The 21,851-nt window shown below is 35.4% G+C and overlaps 1 long non-coding RNA gene across 3 annotated transcripts in view; it reads right to left on the bottom strand.

Annotated features, from left to right (window-relative positions):
- Positions 1–21,851, bottom strand: part of LOC119238980 (uncharacterized) — a 511,870-nt gene that overhangs the window by 155,174 nt on the left and 334,845 nt on the right. For all 3 annotated transcript variants that reach the window (XR_008549721.1, XR_008549720.1, XR_005123719.2), the window contains 2 exons: positions 15,155–15,220; positions 11,630–11,799 (listed from right to left, as the gene is read on the bottom strand). This is a non-coding gene — a long non-coding RNA (uncharacterized LOC119238980). The remainder of the gene's footprint in view (positions 1–11,629; positions 11,800–15,154; positions 15,221–21,851) is intronic.

Here is a 21,851-nt window from a genome sequence, read left to right as displayed (position 1 = left end):
TCTGCAAAAGCAGATCAATAAAACTAATGCAGGTTCTCTCCTAAGATTTTTCTTCGACATTCATAGTTAGGAGACTTGATAAAGCTAGTTTAACTGATTCAGCACTGGCAGGCATAATTGAGAAAGCTTTTGCAGACAAGTTGAATATAAAGAATAAAAAAAAGAAAAACAAAATGAAACAAGACAAACAGTAGACAGTGTTAGAGTGGGGCAGTTTCATATATTGGTTAAATATATAGACCTCTTGAGTTAAAACTACCTAGGTTTGAGCCCTAATTTTATTTACTAGTTGGTATGACTTCAGCAGGAGATGTGACCCACTGTGCTTCATTTACTTCAAATATATATGAGGATAATAAAAGATAAGAGAATTGGATTATTCATGTGAATAACTCTTAAAAGTTATAGCAAATTCTAAGTATTAACTTACCATTCTGTTACTCTAATGCTCTTTTTCTTTGAGCATGACTGAGCTTCCAGAATCATTCAAAAACAATCAGAAGAAATGATGTCATCCGAGGAAACAAGAATTGATGCGTTTGAATGTAGATTCAGACAGTTTGGGTAAGAGGTATAGAAGGAGTCTATGAGTCTATGAGGGAAGAGAGGGAGTTTGAGGAGGATTTTAATGATTCCTATCTTTCTTTGTATTTTCTACACATCTCAGAGCTGATGGAAGAGGAAAATATAACACATATGCTAACCAGACTGTAGAGGCTAAGGGGAAAGACTTCTGTAGTCAGAACTTGGAACTGCTCTCCTTCAAAACAATTCTTATCTGTAATATAAAATTATTCAGTTCTTTGAATCTCTTAATTGAAACTAGGATCTTTTCTGTGTGTTCTTTCAATGCATTCTCTGGAATGGCCCTCTCTGGGTTACAGAAACCCATTGGAATAACAGCTCTGAGGTTGTCAACTAAGTAGTTGTAGGGCGTATGAGCAATAACTTCTTATCTGTCCCTGAAACTTAACATCATGCATAGGTCCTTATCTGTAAAATAAGGCAACCATTACCTGCTTTTAGCATTGTGGAAGGATTCAAAAAGATAATTCATGGAAAGTTCTTAGCACCTAAAAAGTGAAGAATGTTAATTGCTAGCACCATGATTGCTATTTTGCTTTATCCTTATATTGTATCATTATTTTATTTCAAGCCCCTGCTCCAAAGTTGCTTTTTCCATGAAATCTATACTGAAAAATCCTAAGCTTCAATGAATATTCATTATTTTAAATTCCTAAAATTCATATTTTCTATGCCACATAATCAAGCTCTTGAATATTTTCAAGAGAGTAAATTGTGATTTCAAAGATATATCTGCATATGTTCCTTTATATTTGTCACTTCAGTGTTTTGATTCTTCCTACATATTCTTGTAATTCTAAAACAAGCCCATGTTGAAATAATCTCTTTGTAATTTATAACATAGTGGACTGTACATAATCATACTAAGGTATAAAATTTCTAATTTAATTGAGTTAGTGAAAGATGGTGTTGGAGAGAATTGTTTATTTGCAGCCTTCAGATTACAACGAGATGGAAGTACAAATGGTTTATTCAACGTAGCTAAACATAAAAATATCAATAATGCATATTGTATGAATTTTAGATATATAATGAAAGTCTCTTCACCTTTGTGCAAATAAATATTACTCAAAAGCCAGTATGTTATAAAAGCTATGTCTATATTAAATTATATTATTTTCCTGGATTTGATGAGTTGCATAAAAGGGAGAGATGAGATCACTCTAAATTCTTTTAGCAGCATCTCCAATGAAAAAGAACCAGCCCAAGTTCCTTCCTCCCTTTTAAAAGCTCAAAAAAAAAAAAAAAATGCCATTCTGTTCTGCCCCCTTCCCAGCAGCCTCCTTGCTCAGACTCAGGATATCAACGGTAGAGTGCAGATGACAGCACTGTACCCAGGATCCTGTCTGGATGTCCAGAGGCTGCAATGCTTGTCCTCATGTCCTGGGGTGGAGAGGGTAAAGCAGCTTCATTTACACCCAGCTCAGAAGGCTGCACAGCCACCTTGAGGACTGTGGCGGGGAGGTAGGGGTACAGGACTGCTCCAATATTGGCTCATTTCTTTTTATTGTTGAAGAATATTCCAATGCATGGATGTATCAATTTCTCAATGCACCTGTTAAATGCTTTCGATTTTTGGCAATTATGAACATAGCTCCTACAAACATTTGTGTGCAGGATTTTGTGTAGATGTAAGTTTTGAACTCATTTTGTGTAGATATAGGAGCTGTACTATTTTGAATTCTCACTAATAATGAAAGAGAGATCCTGTTGTTCTGCATCCTTGTGAGCATTTGCATTGTCAGTTTTTTGGATTTTAGCCATCCTAATAAGTGTGTAGTGCCATATTATTGTTGTTTTAATTTTCAATTCCCTGATGAGAGATTATGATGAGCATATTTTCATATACTTGTCATGTGTGAGGTATCTGTTCAAATCTTTAGCTAGGCTTTTAATTGGGTTGTTTGCTAATTTTGTTGAGTTTTATTCTTCTATTTTACTTACCCGACCTTTAGATGTGTTTTACCATCACATTTTTATGGTAGGCTTAATTTTCAAAACTTTCATATATACAAAAAAGATAACAGAGTTCCCATGTACTTTTGACCTATTTTTTTAACATTTTATATGGGTAACAACCATCACTTTTAATAAGTATTCATCAGAAAATATGAAAGTTGAAAGAAGATCCAAACACCACCACTTTCCTGAGGATGATAAGGATCTAAAATATCTGTCATGTGGTGACTTTGGATGCTATTTTTTGGAGACACAGTGACATTCATACATTGCCCCATCTAAAACCGATAGCAATGATGACATCTTAACATTACTTTACAAGTTTTCAAGTAACTCTGTGTTTCTTAGAAGGAATTTATGATTGGGTAAAAGAGCTTATCAAATCCCTTGCAATTCTTTTCATTTTTCCTTTCCTTTTGAATATATTCAAAATGACTATGTTCTTCTTTTTTCAGCCTCTCTATTTTAGGTAGACTTGGACAAGCTTATGATGTGTTGCTTCCTTGTATCAAATGAGCCAAAAAGATCCCAAGAGCTATAATCAGGTCTTCAGATTTCCTTTCAGAACTCCTTCATTCATTCAGCTCACAAAAGATTCACTCTCCTTAAATTGATCAGAAACACTGAATAGCAACCATAAAGTCTTAACTTTCCATATTGTTTGTAATCTTTCTTTGTTCACTGCTTGCTTTAGCTCACAGGTTTTTCTCTGATAGTCCTAATCAAGCTCAAAAATAACCAAAACACCATCATATGGTTTTGTAAGTGCACAAAGTTTTGCTTTTTTGTTTAAATCACTTTTTATATAAAATGAAATACTAAGTTTTATCACAAATATTAAAATTTCCACTTAAGTACCACATCTATGTCAAAAACCAATACACAAGCAAGGTAACTCTCATTATCAGTAGCACTGATATTAAAATTATAATGTCAAGTCTCAGATCAGTACTGTTATTAAGTTTTGCAGATCATATTTTTTTTTTCTCTGAATAACATCAGCCTCCAAACCCTGAGGCAGTTTCTTTTTTTAATCTTTTTTGTTTTTTTCAATAGATGATATCAAACTATCTCATTACTGACCAAAATCTTCTTGAGACCCTGAATTTTCACATTGGTTTCAATTTGTCACAAAAAGTGCTTTTTGGTAAGTAAGGTGTTTTGGCTTAAATTTTTTATATATGATAGATACCTCAGAAAATGTAAGTGCATTTTCAATCATCCTTGAAGGTACAGAACAACTGTGTTTTTTATAACATTTTAGGCATTTATTCAGAATGTTTCAGCTCATGTTTAAGGTTAGAAGTTTAACATTGTCCCTTGAATTTGTGTTTGTAGCTCAAGCTGGAAATTTTCTACTTAATGTTAATTAACTCAGCATTTAGTTCTTGATTTTTTCATGAGGTATAGGTACGTGTTTTCCCAAGAACAATTCTAAAACTTTTTGATATTGTGTATAAAACCTTTATTGTTCTTGTAAGTGTGTGTGATGTGTAAAGAATGTAGCCATTTTAAATATATCCAAAGATTAAATAACAAAGTAACAAATCAGCTTGCTGTTCTAATGTGTTTTATAATTCCAAGCTTTACAATTTGCATGACACAATGTTTTTAAAACTCATTTCCCTTCTAACATAATAAATTGAATGACTTTAAAGTTTTATTAAAGCATGATACACATACAAAAAATGCACATATAACCATACATTTTAATGGATTTTCACAAACTGAAAACATCTATGTAATCACACAGGCAGTATGAATAATGCTGCTTCCTCAGTCCTATGAAACACACGCCACTTACGGTTATGACAAGTTGTGTAATACTAAGCACAAATAGTAAAGTCCAAAACATGTTGCTGGTCCGAGAAATTATTTAGAAACCCAGAAAACTGCCAGCATGCTTTCCATGCCACAAGACCTCACCTGATTATATCCTGAAACATTCTGTTCAGACATGAACTATCAAAAGGGAAATACAATAATTCTTGGGAGTTGAAAACTGTAGTTTGACTCTACATGCCACAATTCAGTGTGGCTTGAAACAAATCAATTAAATCAATTGCTGAACTTTGTTCTCTGTATTACTGTAATATGTGTAATAATTCATTACATCAGATTTTTATGAGGTTTGGATGCAAAAACATAACATAATATCAGTAACAGATTTATTAGCTATGATTCTACCATATTACAAAATTGTCGCCGAAGCAAATGTTCTATTTTTTAAAAATATCACTTAATTATTTTCTACATAAGATGTCTTTCAATAATCACATTTTACAAATGAACAAGACACAAGGATATTAATATATTACTACTTAAATTTTTGGCAGAGGCACTATCCCTCCAACTACCTAAAGATTCACATACAAGAAATCCAAATAGTCAAGGAAGAAGTCAAACTATCACTACTCACAGATGATATGATAATATACATATAGAACCCCAAAAACTCTATAGAAAAATTAATTAAACTAATCAATCTGTTTAGCAAAGTGGCAGGATACAAAATCAACTCACAAAAAATCAGTAGCTTTCCTATACACACATGATAAATCTGAAGAAGAAGAAATCAAGAAAACCATCCCTTTTATTATTGAAACCAAAAAAAAAAATCAAATACTTGGGAATAAACCTAACAAAAGAGGTAAAGGACCCATACAAAGAAAACTGTAAAACACTATTCAAAGAAATAGAAGAAGACACAAAGAAATGGAAAGACACTCCCTGTTTATGGATTGGAAGAATTAACATTATCAAAATGTCTATCCTACCAAAAACAATTTACAGATTCAATGCTATTCCAATAAAAATTTCAATGACATTCTTCAAAGAAACAGAAAAAATATTGATGAAATTCATATGGGGCCACCAGAAATCCCGAATAGCCAAAGCTCTCCTGAAAAACAAAAGAAGGGAATGGAGGCATCACACTCCCAGATTTCAAGCTATATTACAAAGCCAAAATAATCAAAACTGCATGGTATAGTAACAAGAACAGACACACAGTCCAATGGAACTGAACAGAAAATCCATAAATAAATCCACAGATTTACAGTCAACTAATCTTTGACAAAGGAGCAAAGAATATGCAATGGAGCAAAGAAAGTTTGTTCAATAAATGGTGCTGGGAAAACTGGGTCACTATATGCAAAAAACGAAGCTTGACCACTACCTCATACCAAGCACAAAAACCAACTCAAAGTGGATTAAAAAACTAGACATAAGACATGAAACCATAAAATATATAGAAAGAAATAAAGGCAAAACACTACATGACATGCACCTCAAAAACATCTTTACAGACACATCACCCAAAGCAGTGATAGTGAAGGCAAAGATAAACAGCTGGAACTACATCAAATTAAAGAGCTTCTGCACAGCAAAAGAGACAATAACAAAAACAAAGAGAAACCCCACTGACTGGGAGAAAATCTTTGCACACAACACTAATGATAAAGGACTGATCACAAAAATCTACAAAGAGCTGATGAGACTCAACAAAAACAAAGAAAATAATCCAGTCAAAAAATGGGCAGAAGAGCTAAAAAGAAACTTCACCGAAGAGGAAATGCAAATGGGCAACAGGCATATGAAAAAATATTCAACATCACTTGTAATCAGGGAAATGCAAATCAAAACTACAAATGCAAATCTCACTTACACCAGTGAGAATGGCATATATTAAAAAAACTAGCAACAGGGGGCCTCCCCAGTGGCGCAGCGGTTGAGTGCTGGGTTGTGAAGCTGCCCGCAGCCTCTGCAGCACCAGTTCAATCCCTGGCTGCTCCCCAGGCACCGGAGGAGGGTCCCACTTGGCGTGCAGACCTCTCCTGCCACCCGCTGCTCCCCTCAGCAGTGTACCTCGGTCCTTCTGCCTGCTCTGCTCCCCGCTCTGGCTCTGGTGAATTCTCTCACCCTCCCACGCTTCTGACTGTATTTGCTAAATGTACCCAGTGCTTGAAATAAATAAATAAATCTTTAAATATATATATATATATATATATATATATATATATATATATATATATATATATAAAACAAGCAACAACCAATGTTGACAAGGATGTGGAGAAAAGGGAACTCTCCTGCACCTCTGGGGGGAGTGCAAACTGGTCCAACCACTATGGAAAGCTATGTGGAGATTCCTCAACCTACTAAACATAGAGCTTCCATATGATCCAACAATTCCATTCCTAGGTATTTACCCAAAGGACACAGAATCATTAATTTGAAAGGGCACCTGCACCCCTATGTTTATAGCAGCACTATTTACAATAGCACTATTTACACTAGCTATGGAAACAACCCAAATGCCCAAAAACAGATGACTGGATCAAGAAGATGTGGTACATATACACAATGGAATATTCCTCAGCAATCAAAAAAGATAAACTCATGCAATTTGTAGCAACATGGATGGAGCTGGAAGGGATCATGCTCAGAGAAATAAGCCAGAAGAAAAAGAAAATTACCAGATGGTCTCACTCATAGCAGGAATTTAGAAAACCCAAATAAGGGGCCAGAAAAAAAGCCTAATTGTTATAAAGAAAAAATTCAAAATCAACAAGCAACTATAAACCAGAGACACACTACGGGGACTGGGAGAGGAGGGATTAGGGCCAAAATTAGGGGGATGCAATTGTATGGGGAATATAACCAAAAAGAAAATGCATACATTTTGCAAAAATGAAAAATGATGTAATAATTATATAAAATAAAATATAAAAAAGATTTTTTTATAAATACTTTTAAATAAGTGGCACATCTATTTCTGAAACTTTTATTATTTTAGTATCAATGATTTTTGCATGTAAAATATCTATTCTCATTGATGTATGATTTATTTTTTGCATTCATTATATAGGTTTTCATGGATGAAAAATGTGCTGAAATTACTACCTAACATATTTGCTAAATGTAGAGAATGAAAAAGTTCTGCTTTGTGGAAGAATTAAAATAACCACTCTATTTTCTAAGTTTAAGATTAAAATATAGATATCCTATTAAAAGATAAACATAAAAGGGCCTCCCTGGTAATGCAAGGGGTTAAGCACAGCACTATAAAGCAATCTGCAGCCTCTGCAGCACAAGTTCGCTCTCCAGCTGGCCAGGGAGTAACCCACATGGTGCAGCAGACCTCTCCTGTCTCACCCGCTACTGCCCTCAGCAGTGTGTTTCAGCCAGTCTGCCTGTTCTGTTCCCTACTCTGTGTCTGGTGAATCCTCTCACCCTTGTATCTCTGGCCTGTACCCCAGCTCTTGTATGCATTAATAAATAAATCTTTAAGAAAAAAAGGATAAACATAATAGAAAATATCGGCTGGTTCAGTTTAAGATTCTAAAAATGCAAGCACATATCACCAATCACTAAGTGCTTACTACATACTCAGAGAAGCCCCTGATTACTATTCTGGAACCAATAAAAAAGACATTATTCCTAGTAATTTAATTAATTATTCTATTAAGTATAAACTCTTTATACTATCAACTCAGAATTCAAGATCTTGGACCTAAGTCCTGGATTTCTTTTTGTCCCTAGAGAGTCCCTTTTATATCTCTGTCTCCCTTACTTAGTCCAAATACGTGGATTCCTGTCCTTGTTACTGGTTTGTCCTCAGGTTCTTCTTCATCAGTTTAAACCTTGTTAGTGTTCAGAGACCTAAACATTTCCCTGACCTTTGTCAGCTTCCAGTTCTTAAGGTCTCAACTATCTCCTCTGGATTTTTTAGATGAATATTTCCCTATGATCTCTTTCTGTTTTTTCTGACTTCAGAGCACTAACAATTACCCAGAAATCCATTTTTTAGTCTCCATCCAACGAATCTGATTCTCTTGGATGTTAGCACAATCTTTAATCAAATTTCTGCCCCTCTGAGAACATGATTTGGAGAACCAGATTTTCTAAAACTGGGTATAATGTGTGCAAGGTATGGAAGAAATCGGAATGCCCCTGTGGAGTCAAGGGTCCATTACTCAGCCTATAGTCCAGAGGAAGTAAGGAATATGGCACTGAAGGCAAAAACTAATGTGAGCAGTACTAAAGCAGACATTGCTAAATCATATTATGGTCTTCATGATTTTATGCCAGTTGGAAAATCGTTAAAGAACAAAGTTTTCAAAATGGAGGTACCACCAAGCCTTGAGTACTATGTAAATTATGGCAGTTGTAAAGGGTTTTGATTATGTAGACACATTTGTTAAAGAGGATAAGATAAATTAAGGGTTTTTCTCATGTTGATGATACATAGCCATCAAGGAAATAGTGTAAGAGTCAAAATGCCTTTCATAAAATAATAGCAAGTAAGACAAAACAATGAACAATTTAATGCTTAATTTTCTAAGACTTTAAAAACAATAGAGTTGGAAGAATTCAATCAAGAAGAAACTGATACTTGATCCTGAACAAGATAAAGAAAAAGCATGGAGATAACATTCATGAAACAATGGATTCATCAAATCAGATGTACCATGGCAGGAATCAGAGTTGAATTCTCAAGGTAGAGAAAATTAGTCTATTTCAGAATCATGCCAAAGAGTAGCAAGAAATTCATTTAGTCCAAGGAAAGCAAGGGCTACTTGAAGGCCAGGAAAAGGAGATGAGTATAGATATAGTCAAGACATGAAAACAACAGATTTGGAGCAAGGCAAAGATACCTTCACCCATTACAAATATTTAATCCATACATTTTTCTGTGTTAAACTAATATTTCTGAGAGTAGTCTAGATGAGTTAATTCACATTTAAATTGTAATTGACTACACTTGCGTTCTTTGGGAGTAGCACAGGAGGAACTTTGGAGGCCATTGTCAAGCCAAAGGAGAGTAAGTCCTCCACCCCTGAGACTCACTGCTTTGATGTGGTTTATAAGTTGTGTTTCTCTGTCAAATTTGCTTCAAACATAGCTTTAGCAGGTTAGAATACTGCAACCAGTTATAGGTGGCAAAATAATAGAAATGGAAAGGCACATTAAGAATAAAAAATATTTCAAATTAATGGCTACTTGTCTCAAAAATGTCTGGTGCTCACTAAATCTTTTGGTGCTCAATTTGGAGCTCTATAAACCTTTTCAAATTTTTCAATCAGAGCTAAGAGATCTGGAAGCCTCAACAAAGACCAAATCAAATCCAACACTAAAATAGGTACATCATATATCCAGAGACTTTATATGCATTGCAAACCTGCAAAATATGTGGGTCTGGAGACTCTTAATGAGGAATAATTCACTAGAGATTTTTTGCGTAAACCAAGCAAGGCTTTTTATTAAAGGCTCAGGCATGAGGAAAAACAGTATTAGGAAGAAGAATTTTGACCTGGTTCCTAAGGGGAATTAAGAAGAAAAGTTTTAAAAGAACAGGTGCATGTGGCAGGGCAGAGGGAGTAACATCATAGTTCGTTATGGGTTGGGCTATGTCTTGGCCTTCCCACATCAGGAAATTGTAAGACAATTATTAATCAGGATTTGACACTTCTTGTTCTGGTATGGTGCCTCTGGTTGATAGGGCAGTTCATTTGTTTGTCAGGATATCAGAGTAGGGGTCACTAGTCCACCTGTTCGAACAGAAGGGTGGGGAACCCCAGCAGCTGAGGCCTCAGATTTGGGCCAGTGAGCCCAATGGTCCTGGAGTCTTGGAAAGAATTTTGGACACCAGGGGCATGGAGGATTCTGGACACCAGGGGCAGAGATGCCCAGCCAACCTCTGAAAGAGGCAGCTCTGAGGGAATGGCAAGGAGGGGCTTCCACATATTAGTCAGTTCACCCCCACCCTGTGTAATTCCCCACCCACCCCTTGGTATAAATTCTGTTTATAAATTATAGAAGAACTGGGACATTTTACAGAAGAAAAAAAAAATACAAAGAAAAATTGGAGCTGAAATTATCTGTCACCATGGACTGAAAGAGCAGAATATGACTTCTCACACATTTGTTCAGAAATTCACTGGCATTTAGTGACAATGACAGGTTAGATGAGAAGAGTAAAGATAATGCCTCCAGAAGGTCATTGTTAAAATATTCCTGCTTTTGCTGATCTAAGAAATACCTTTTACATTGATATATTACTAAAACTTCTTAATATTTATTCCTTCTAACATCAGTTTATTAATCAGAGGGAGCAATGCCTTAAAGAAATACATGTCAGTTCAAAGATGATACCAGGAAGTTCCCACAGGAATGCATGCGGGTAAGAACTCAATATGCAGGGCATCTCCATAAAAATATGAAAGTCCCAGGCCAGAATCCAGCCATGGCTATTTCGGGACATCAGGCAAGAAAGGAGAGAAAAGAAATTCATCACCTTGAGGTAAGATGACATGCCCCAAAGAAAAATGGGTCTTCATGAATTCTGCCCTTGCTTAATGTAAGACAATTTTGGTTACTGCTGAATTGTAATATGGAGTGGAGAAGGAGAAAGAAAGAAAAAAAGAAAAAAAACATTATCTTTAGTCTTTTTTAATCTAGGTGATTCTGATTACTTAGATGAATCTGCTCATTGAGTGATTAATTTGCTCACTGGTTAATTAGAATCTTACCAGTCTTTATGGTCATTCATTACTGAAGTGTCAACTTCTACCTATCTAAGTTGATATGACCCTGAGTTAAACATCTAGAACTGCCTTTGATTCTAAGTTCTTCCTGAGTGCCCAAACACTGGCACTTTCAAAGGTATCACACCGCAAGTTCACATCATTATCTTCTCCACAATATTGTTGTTTTTTTTAACCATCCTCAGTTAATTCAGTGAATGGCACCTACAATCTTAAGATGCTAATTGGCAGATAACTATAATTTGATTAGCCTTTAATGACATTGAATAGTTTTAAGACCTCATTTTCCATTTATAATTTATAGCACGATGTACTAACTTTCTATTTATAGGATTCATGAAAAAATTGGAAATAAGTTCATGCAATTAAAAATTGGGTTGACTTGTAGAAAGTATCAAACCAAACAGTCCATGAACTATGCAAAAAAGTTAGCTATAAAATTGACACACAAATAACTGATTTTAAAATTCTGTCACAAGGCTTAAATATCCTCTACATGGTGCTATCTTTTCATCTTCAGTTCTTACTGTTCTTACCTCTGCTTGAATGGTATGTTCCAGTCACTGTTACATTGCCTGGCACACAGGTCCATTAAATCCTTTCTTGTCTTTTCCAATATCAGTCATTCTGTTTGGTATTAAACTCTCTAATCATGAGTAAATGGATCCTCTCCATCCCCATTTATCTGCCTGGCAAATGTCTCCTCCTGTATTAAAATTAATCAAAATCCAGCTCACTACAATGATGTTTTAGATTTACAAATTTATCCTCCCAAGTTGTTAACCTTCAGCAACATGTATTAGTCTCTTTTTGTGTCTCTAGTCACTTGCCACAATGCTTAAATCAGGAAGCTAAAAATTGTTTTCTGAGTGATCATTTCTTTGATATTGGAAATTAATGTATAATATATTAAAGCTACAAGTAAACTGTCTCTCAGTCCTAGATGGCAACTCCACCAAAGACTGTTGTTGACCATGTTTTGTTTTCAGACTCTAAACAGAGCATATACAAAATCCTGCGCACTTCAATCTCCAAATGTTGCTTCCAGAGGCCAACTTGTCCTAATGGAAATTCTCAGCTCTACCTGCTTTCCTTTCTTTTAAAGAATCTCTTTAATTTAAAGTCAATTATATTAAGTTTTCTGTCTTGCATCACAGGATGTTGGGGACATTATTCCAAGGCCTTCAGCTTAATAGGTAAAAGAGCAAATGTCCCTTCTCCCTCAGCATAATGTATCAGTGATTTCTAAGGATAATTTAGTTTAACACTCCACAAGAGATTGGAATATTTGCCAATGGTTTTGTTTTCTGGAAGGGAATTATAAGTTTTAGAGCACAGTACTGCATCAATTACTTATAATTACTCTTTGACATTAATAATAACAGAGCATTTCTGCCTGAATGTGACTTTAAGTAGCCCCTGGTATTTATTTTATTTCCTCAAAAATCTGGGGCCTCCCCGGTGGCGCAGCAGCTGAGCGCTGGGTTGCGAGGCTGCCCGCAGCTTCTGCAGCACTGGTTTGATCCCCAGCCACCTGCGAGGGTGCCACATGGCACACAGACCTCTCCTGCTGCCTGCTGCTCCCCTCAGCAGTGTATTTTGCCGGCCTGCATGTTCTGTTCCCCGCTCTGGCTCTGGTGAATTCTCTCACCCTCCCACACTTCTGACTGTACCCAGTGCTTGTATAAATAAATGAATAAATCTTTAAAAAATATATTTTACTACATATATTTATTTATACTACCTACCATATGTATGTATATATGTATGTATATATGAGAAGAATGGTCTTTAACAAAGGAGGTCAATCAGACTATATTTGGGTTCTTGCTTGTATGTTTTTGCTGTTTCAGAAGAAATCATTTCTGTCGATTCTATTCAACCCATTTTGGATATGGAGGTAAGGGATGATGAATTCCTCAGGACAGCACCACAATGTCAATAGCCTATCCCAATTATCCCTTTACAAGTTGTGGTACCCAAATCATTCTGTTTTAAAAGACAGAGTGCTCTCACAATTTTTTCTATTTATTTAAGTATCCTTTAATCTGAACTGTAAACTATGGAGATTGCCAGAGAAGGCAAAGTGTTTTTGTGCCATAAAATAAAGGAGTTGGAAGTTCCCAAAGCAGTGGAGAAAAGACTAGGATCTCAAGTTAGGAGAGCATATTGAGAGGAGCTTACTATTCATAACTACTTGATGAGCAGTCCAAATGAACATGTAATTATTTCCATTTAAATACCGCTCAGGTCAAGATTACTGGCTTTGAAGATGGAAGAAGGGAACCATAAATCAAGGACAGTAGGTAGCCTCTAGAATCTGGGACAGGTAAGGGAATAGATTCTTCCCTAGATCCTCTGAAAGGAATGCAACACAACAATACCTTGATCTTAGCCCAATGAAATACATGTTAGCTTTCCAATATATAGAACAGTTAAAATTATAAATCTGTATTGTTTATACCACTGAATTGTTACAACCACAATAGAAAACTAATGTTATTAGAAATGTCAGGAATTTTCATTTACCATCATTACTACTTCATTAGGACCTTCTTCCCAGCTTCACCAAAGACAACTCATAGGACCAAAGGAAGTCCCTTATCACTTAGCAGGATGGTATAATAGCATATAAAGACCCCACATTGGTATTTGGGGGTGAAACTGAATTTACTGACTACAATCACAGGAAGACACCTCTGATTTTATGATAGAAGTTTGCTCTCATGTCCACATTGCAGAACACATATCAGCTCTGTCTGCAACTACCCTATCCTCTATATCAGAATTGGAGATCCACTGCTTCTTCACCAAGAGATGATGATTTGAAACCCATGCCTTTCCTCACTGTTGTGTATTTAATCCCTCCCTCTGAAATGAAAACTTCCTGCTGTGTATTTTAAACACCATCAAGTCTCTTCAATCAGCAAACATTCAAAAAAAAAAAAAAAAACTTACTTCTATTTGCTTGCTTTACTTATCCCTGCCCAGTCTAGTCCTGAACAAATTACATAAAATTGGTCAAAATGTTTATTCTAAACAACTAATTCTAAATCAACCTATCTTGTCTTTATCTAGTACCTCAGGAAAAAAATGCTCTCTATAATAGAAATACTGCTACTTCATGTCTCCATGTATTATCTCCCTTCTTTTTTCATTTATGTCAATCCTAGAGCCATGACTCTCCCTAATCACCTATTTGTCAGAGCAATGACCTCTGGGTCACTAAATCCAATGGATAGAGCAATTGGCATCCTTGACCTCTCCCAATGTCTTCAAACATTCCTTTACTCAAACATTTGCAAAGAACTATTCTCTAGGTATGACACATTTTTTCTCCATTTCACCTGACAGTTTGACAAATGGGGACTACATTTCACATTATATAGGGAAGTAATGCCTGATTAGGTAAAATCCTTCTATAATATATTTAACACAATTGTTTTTTAAATGCTGACTTGTGATTGATTACTGTCTCTCTTCCCTATGGAAATGGAAGTTCCTTGATGTCACACCTATGCATGTTTTTGCTCACAATTATATGCATAATTCCAAAAACATTGTCAAGAGCAATCCTAAGAACAATGATAAGAACTAAAAAAAAAAAAATTCTCAGTGAATGATAAATTTAAAAAAGGAAAATAATACATAGAAAATATGTTGAAAAAATACTACCACTCAGTGAGTCTTATGTGTGGTAAGAACACATTAAGCACTTTGATGCCTCATCTTATGTAATCCTTCAAATGACCTAATGAAAACAGTAGTCCCATTACATGGATTAGAAAACAAGACATAGAGAGGATAAACTTTCTGTGACCTCACAAGTAAAAGTGGCAAAATGAAGACATGGAATTTTGATGTACTTATCCCAAAGCTCATGCTATGTGGTTTTATATACATTCAGTCTTTATTTAAAATTTCAATATTTTTCTATAATGGGTTTTTGTTTTTAGCATCAACTTTGATTTTTTTTTTCATTGTGCATTAAACTTTTCTCTTAGAAAATGTGGTTTTGGTGTCTCATTAAATTTTGCACCTGAGACAAGTGCCTCACTTACCCTTACTTACTCCCATCCAAGTCTGGCCTTGCACAGATTATACAGCATTTGGTAAAAAATGTTTATCTGAAAAAAAAGTAATACATGGAATTAATTAGGTGATAGGAATCAGTCTCTCTAAGGGTGATTGGAAAAACCAGTATTTTTAACCTGAATCAGAAGATTGTGAATGGGTTTAATAACAGACTCCATTCCGCAGTAAGGTACTGAGCAATGATCTGAAAGAACAGTGACAGATGATTCTTTTTATTAAAATAAATTTTATTTTTATATTCCCCATACAATTGCAACCCCCTTATTTTGACCCCAATCCCTCCCCTCCCCGCCCCCCACCTCCCTTAGAGTGTCTCTGGTTCGTAGTTGTTTGTTGATTTTGATTTTCACTTTCTTATAGTTATTCATTTTCCTGGTCCCTTATTTAAGTTTTCTAGATTCCTGCTATGAGTGAGACCATCCGGTATTTTTCTTTTTCTTTCTGGCTTATTTCACTGAGCATGATCCCTTCCAGCGCCATCCATGTTGCTGCAAATTGCATGTGTTTATCTTTTTTGAATGCTGAGTAATATTCCATGGTATATATGTACCACATCTTCTTGATCCAGTCATCTATTTTTGGGCATTTGGGCTGTTTCCAAAGCTTAGCTATTGTAAACAGTGCTGCTATAAACATAGGGGTGCAGGTGTTCTTTGGAATGGATGTTTCTGTGTCCTTTGGGTAAATACCTAGGAGTGGAATTGCTGGATCATATGGAAGCTCTATCTTTAGTAGGTCCAGAAATCTCCACACAGCTCTCCATAGTGTTTGGCCAGTTTGCACTCCCACCAACAGTGCAGGAGAGTTCCTTTACCACAGCCAAGAGCAGAAGGAGAGAGACAGAGGCGTCCAGGATTTTCCATGCAGACATAAAAACATATTTATGTTTGACACAAACCTTAATTTTACCACATTCTATTGGTCAAAGTAGATCACAAGGCCAGACCAGATTCAAGACTATGTCTTTACGAGAGGAGTTGCAAAGTTAGGCTAAGGGGTGTATTCAGACAGGAGAATAATTCAAAACATTTTTGCCAAGAGTCTACCACAAGTAGCAACGTTAGTACCACCATACAGTTATAGGCAAAGAGTAAACTAATTACTATTCATTTGTAAGTCTTCAGGAATTTTGTTGGCAAGAAATAACATACTGCTGTTTTATTTTGCTTGTTGATGATTAGTGAACCTCATTTTGATAAATGTGGAAACCACATTTAATAATAGTTTAATCATCTTGGGGGGAGAAGGGATAATTCTCAAACAAGAAATACTTTTTGTTTGTTTGTTTGGGTGTTTGTTTTTAGCCTGACAGAAGAAAAATCCATACCCTTCACCAGTCCCATCTGCCCACTGAACAGATTTAGGTCAATTCTTAGAGACACGATCATTCTGTTTGGGCATAGTTGTCTGCAGTAGGAAAGGTCATGGGCAAGGTAGAAATGAGAAGATACCAAGCAGATAGAATCTGCTAAAGTCCTCTATTAAAAATTAATTCTCTGACCAACAGTTAATGACCTCAAAGGTAAGGAGAAATATTTTAGAACCACTCGGGAATGGACTAACCAGATAATCTTCTGGTGCCAGCCTTTCCTGTCCATATCCCATTGAAGGAATGAATTAGAGAAACAGTTTCTCTCAGTTTACTGCCTCAAAAAAGGTTTTATTATTAATGGAAATTGTTACAGAAAAACTTGAGGGTTTTTTCCCCCATGCATTGTTTATATACCTGTTTAAATTCAAATTTGAGCCAGCAGCTAGGGAAATAATATTTGAAGTGTATGGCAAAAATCTCATATGCTGAAGCCTGATTTATCCAAAAGCATAAATGCTGAATTATACACCTCCCACTTACTCTAAATTGAACTGCCCACATCTTTGTGGGGCTGCCCACAAGGTGTCTAATGAGTTATATGCCAGTGCTTATTTAACAAGAAAAGAAACCAAATAGAGCGTAACTGAAACCTGGGTACATTTTGTTTTTGTTTTGTTTCAGAAAGCTGTCAGATATTTCAGTCCAATCTTAAAGTTGTTGCTTCCCTTTATTGCAAGTCGACTTCAGAATTTTAGTTACCTCTTGCTACAAAAGGTTTCAGTTTACAGGGTGGCAGGAAGAATGAAGATAGATGGTTGCTGGGTCTGGTTGGTCATACCAATTTGTACTGCAATCTAGGTGCTGCAATCTCTGAGATTTGAGTTTAAATTCGTGCCTTGCAGCTTTAGAAGAAAGATGTGGTCTGCATACAGCTGTAGATCAACGCTGCAGGTTTATTCACAGGATGAGGCATCCATCATGTTCGTGCACAGGGTATTTCAGAGGATAAAGAAAAGGAAAAGAAAAAGAGATGGGATGAGAGGAAAAAAGAAGGGAGAAAGGGAAGGGGGAAGAAAGAAAAGGAATCAGGAAGGAAAGAAGGTGATCTTGTTTATTTTTTTAAAATGGTGCAGTTACAGCAAAATCTTTCAGATAACAAATCATGGTTCACTCAAAGAAAATGTTGTCAGTCAAACATAAAAAATTATTTAATAAATACATGTTTAATAAATGTCTAAAATTACTAACTTCCAATACATACTAAATAATAAATATGTATGCAGTATTTTTACTGGCATGTATTTTTTATTAATCCAAATTAATTGCTTTTTGAAATTCTTGCCTTAAGAACAAGACTTTCTGACTTGCTGCATAAAATGCCTCCAATATCGAAATATTGAAATATTGGCATTGGAAAGGTTTCGTATGATTCATAATAAAAAAATGCTATTTCCAAATTATCACACTAAATTTGTAATGAAGTCAAAGCACCTTTCCTATTCCACAAATTTAAAAAATGAGCCACATGACAGGATAGGAAGCTCTAACTTTATAATGCATCTACATTCCAACTTTTAATGATTTGGTGTCTAGTCTTTGAAGAAACTCATCTGACTCTTTTCACATGTGATTGTTTTTCATTCCTGTCTTCTTGTCCAATCCTGGAAAAGACAGTAAGAAATAATGTATTCTCTTGATAGTGAGGGAAAATATCTAAGTGCCTATTTGAACTAGAGGCTTCCACGGAGGGAGAATAGAGCTTGCAGCTGGAATTTTCCATATTTAGTTTCTTTTTGCTTGTTTGCTTATTTCTTCAACAAACAAACACTTTGCAAAGAAAAATATTTTCTTCAAGCTTGGTGATGAATTAAGATTCAATTAGTGAAATTGAATGCTTAAAAATTAAAAATGATCTTCTAGAAAGAAATAGATAACTCATGTTTCTTTTGTTTAAAAAATCAGAGCAGATTTTCTATACTTAGTACAGACTAACCGTCTTGCACATAAGACAACTTAAGTTTTTGCATAGACAAAAAGGAATTAATGAATTCATTTAATAAAGAGGAAAGTTCTGTGTTTAAATTATGCAATTAAGAAAGTTTCTCTCCGGCCTCCCCTGGTGGCTCAGCGGTTGAGCACTGGGCTGCGAAGCTGCCCTCAGCCTCTGCAGCACTGGTTTGATCCCGGGGCACCTGCGAGGGTCCCACAAGGTGCAGCAGACCTCTCCTGCCGCACCTGCTGCTCCCCTCAGCAGTGTACTTCATCAGTCTACCTGTTCTGTTCCTTGTTCTGTCTCTGGTGAATTCTCTCACCCTCCCGTGCTTCTGACTGTACCCAGTGCTTGTATAAATAAATGAATAAATCTTTAAAAAAAACAAAAGAAAGAAAGTTTCTCTCTTGGCACCTCCCCAGTGGTACAGCGGGTCAAGCACAGCCTGTGAAGGTGTCTGCAGTCTCTGCAGCATGGGTTCGATTCCCAGCCAGGCAGGGAGAAACCCACATGGTGCGATAGACCTCTCCTGACTCATCCGCTGCTCCCCTCAACAGTGTATTTCTGTCAGTCTGCCTGTTCTGTTCCCCTCTCTGTCTCTGATGAATCTTTTCACCTCCCTCGCCTCTGGACTGTACCCCAGCTCTTGTATAAATAAATAAAATCTTAAAAAAAAAGAAGAAAGTTTTTCTCTTCTCTAAGTCTACTCTCTTGATTCTATCCTCCAGGTTAGATAATCCTCTGATGGTAAAGTGAGGTCATAGGAAAGCTTAAAGTAATAATTGAATCGTCAAATAACTAATCCAGGTGAGAAATGTCTTCCTTCTTCAACCAGTTCTAAGAGAAGACTTTAATTTTATTCATATAAATATGAAAAATCATGTTTTCAGAAACTATCACATTTATATTTCTCATAGTAAAACCAACAGAGAAGGGGCATCTGTCTTTGGGCATTTGTCTTATCGATCAATAACCACTAACTCATACTTAAGTAAACATAGTCATCAGCTTAGAAGTATTTACTACAATCCATAATCTGTTTTTTCAGTTATCATTCTACATTCCCTGCCTCCAAAGAATCAGTTTAATCATGTATGTGATGATGCTAAGAGACAGTTTAAGACCTTCAGAGGCCCTAACTACTGCAAAGATGATATTCCCATGACACATAAGTGGTAATTAGTACCAAACTATCAGATTAAGTATTAGAAATTGCAACAAGTTTCTGATTTTCCCCATAGTAACTTTGAATTTTAAATTTTAAATACATACAGACATCTATATCATATATAAAATTACTTTTATATAAAAAAGATCTGGTGTTCTTGTTTGCTAGACAACACAAAAATTTGACCTGCCTCTGGGGGTTCCAGAGTGACATTATCTCAAACATCAACACTGTGGTAGCAAGAGACTGTAACTAACATTTAATCTCTATTTCCTTTTTTCCCACTATCTTTAATATTTTAATTAGGAATCATTTTAATAGAAACATTTGAATTACCTAATATAGTCTTTAAACAACAGCCCAAATAGAGAAAAAAAAAATGTTTCCCTTAAATAGAATTGTCAGTTTTGCTGAGCATTCAGAGTGGCTAAGTAGATGGTGCTACTCCGAATTAGCTCTTTAGTTTTCATTAAAGCATTATATTGAATAAGTTAAACATCTCTGCTCCTAATTTAAAATGGTAATGAGAAGCTGAAAATAAAAGGCAATGCAATAAGAAATATCAGGGACATGCACGTCAAATTTAATAAAAGAATTCTTTATCCTTGCATTAGCTGTGGCTTTATTCTTTTGACCAAAAAAAAAAAAGAACACTGGAATCTTGATATAAAAGAGAATGCTGTAAAATGAAATGTAATGACTTTAGAGATGAATTTATTGGGCCATATATTACTTGGTATTGAAACTTAGAATCTCTTAGAAAAACAAATTTCCAAAGCCCATAAAAAGATAATAATTCTTCCTGAAATGATTACCTTTTGCCATTATTTTAAGCATTACATAAAATATGCTTTAATCTTACCACTTTGATCAAGAATTTACCTCAGGGCTTTCTTACTTTTATATCTTTATACAATTTTAATATATGGTAACCAATATTTATTTACATGCTTGAATATTATCTGCTAATATCCATGACTGCATATGAGAAACTGATAGCGTAGATTCCAAATTTCTCCAGAAGACATAACAGTCATCCCATGACGCATATAGTTATATTGTCTTTAAAATGATCACTTACATCATACAATTTTTTAAATTTCATGTCAAATTGCATTAGAAGACAATAGTGTAATGCAGGGCAGTAAAAAGGAGTCTATGGTTTGAGACAAAGTTTCAACCTACTGAAAAAACTTTCAACTAACAAAAACCATGAAGGGTTTAGTTGGGGCATAGGTAGGTGAACTACATGGCCACAAGAGGGCAGCAGATGGTCTTAAACTAATGAACTGAGCCAATGCATGTGGCATGCATGCATGATCACAGTAGTGAAGGTTTTTCAGTGTAGAAAGACGACTTTCCTTCCAGACTAAACGTGTTTTATTTTTTAAGGAATGAAGAGTGGGAAGGACAAAGGCACATCCAAGAGGACTAAAGATAGAAAACACACAGGTACTTTTTAACAAATTTGTTTTAGGTTATTTTTGGGTTTTTTTGAGATGTTGAACTCTGTGTGTGTGTGTGTGTGTGTGTGTGTGTGTGTGTTATTACTTGGGATCCAAGGACAAATACATAAAAACTCCTAATTCTACCAAAGTCTACCTCCAAAAGGTGCAGTTTTGGTAAACACCATCCTGTATAAAAATGGAGATTTTATCTGTACAGTTTGCTTTTCTCACACACACATTACCTTTTGTCTCTTAAATAATCAGTCTTCCTTAAAACAATGTTTTTTGAGAAATCAAAGAGCATAATCCACCTGCTTTTATGCTGCCATAGTCCTAATCCAGGAGCCAGAAACATCACTTTTCTAAACTATGATTGTTTTTTAAAATCATTTTCAGTTATTTCATACAGGTTACTTCTCTTCATTGTATGCAGATACTATTAGGGAACTCAAGGTTTGTGCATTAATTAGTTTTTCACAGTTCTTGCCAAAGCACACAAGAACACGAAAGAACATAATTTGTTAGTTTCCTTTCCTTATGTATTTAGCCTATCATTAAACTACCTTATCTTGTTTACTAGATTTTTGCTTCAGAAAGAGTGAATTAGATTTAAATCAAATATAGTCTAAGCTGGATATATAACATCAAGTATAGTGAATGGAGACTATTGAAACATTTTTCAAAGGAAGTGTCATTCATTAATCCTTATATCTTGGCATGTCCTCATTAAGTAGGTATTGAATAA

The sequence above is a fragment of the Talpa occidentalis genome, unplaced genomic scaffold (assembly GCF_014898055.3).
Source record: "Talpa occidentalis isolate TD23 unplaced genomic scaffold, MPIMG_talOcc4v2.1 talOcc4.11, whole genome shotgun sequence".
NCBI classification, from domain to species: Eukaryota; Metazoa; Chordata; class Mammalia; order Eulipotyphla; family Talpidae; genus Talpa; species Talpa occidentalis.
Note: the sequence above shows the minus strand (reverse complement) of the source record. Positions and strands in the feature narration are given on the sequence as shown.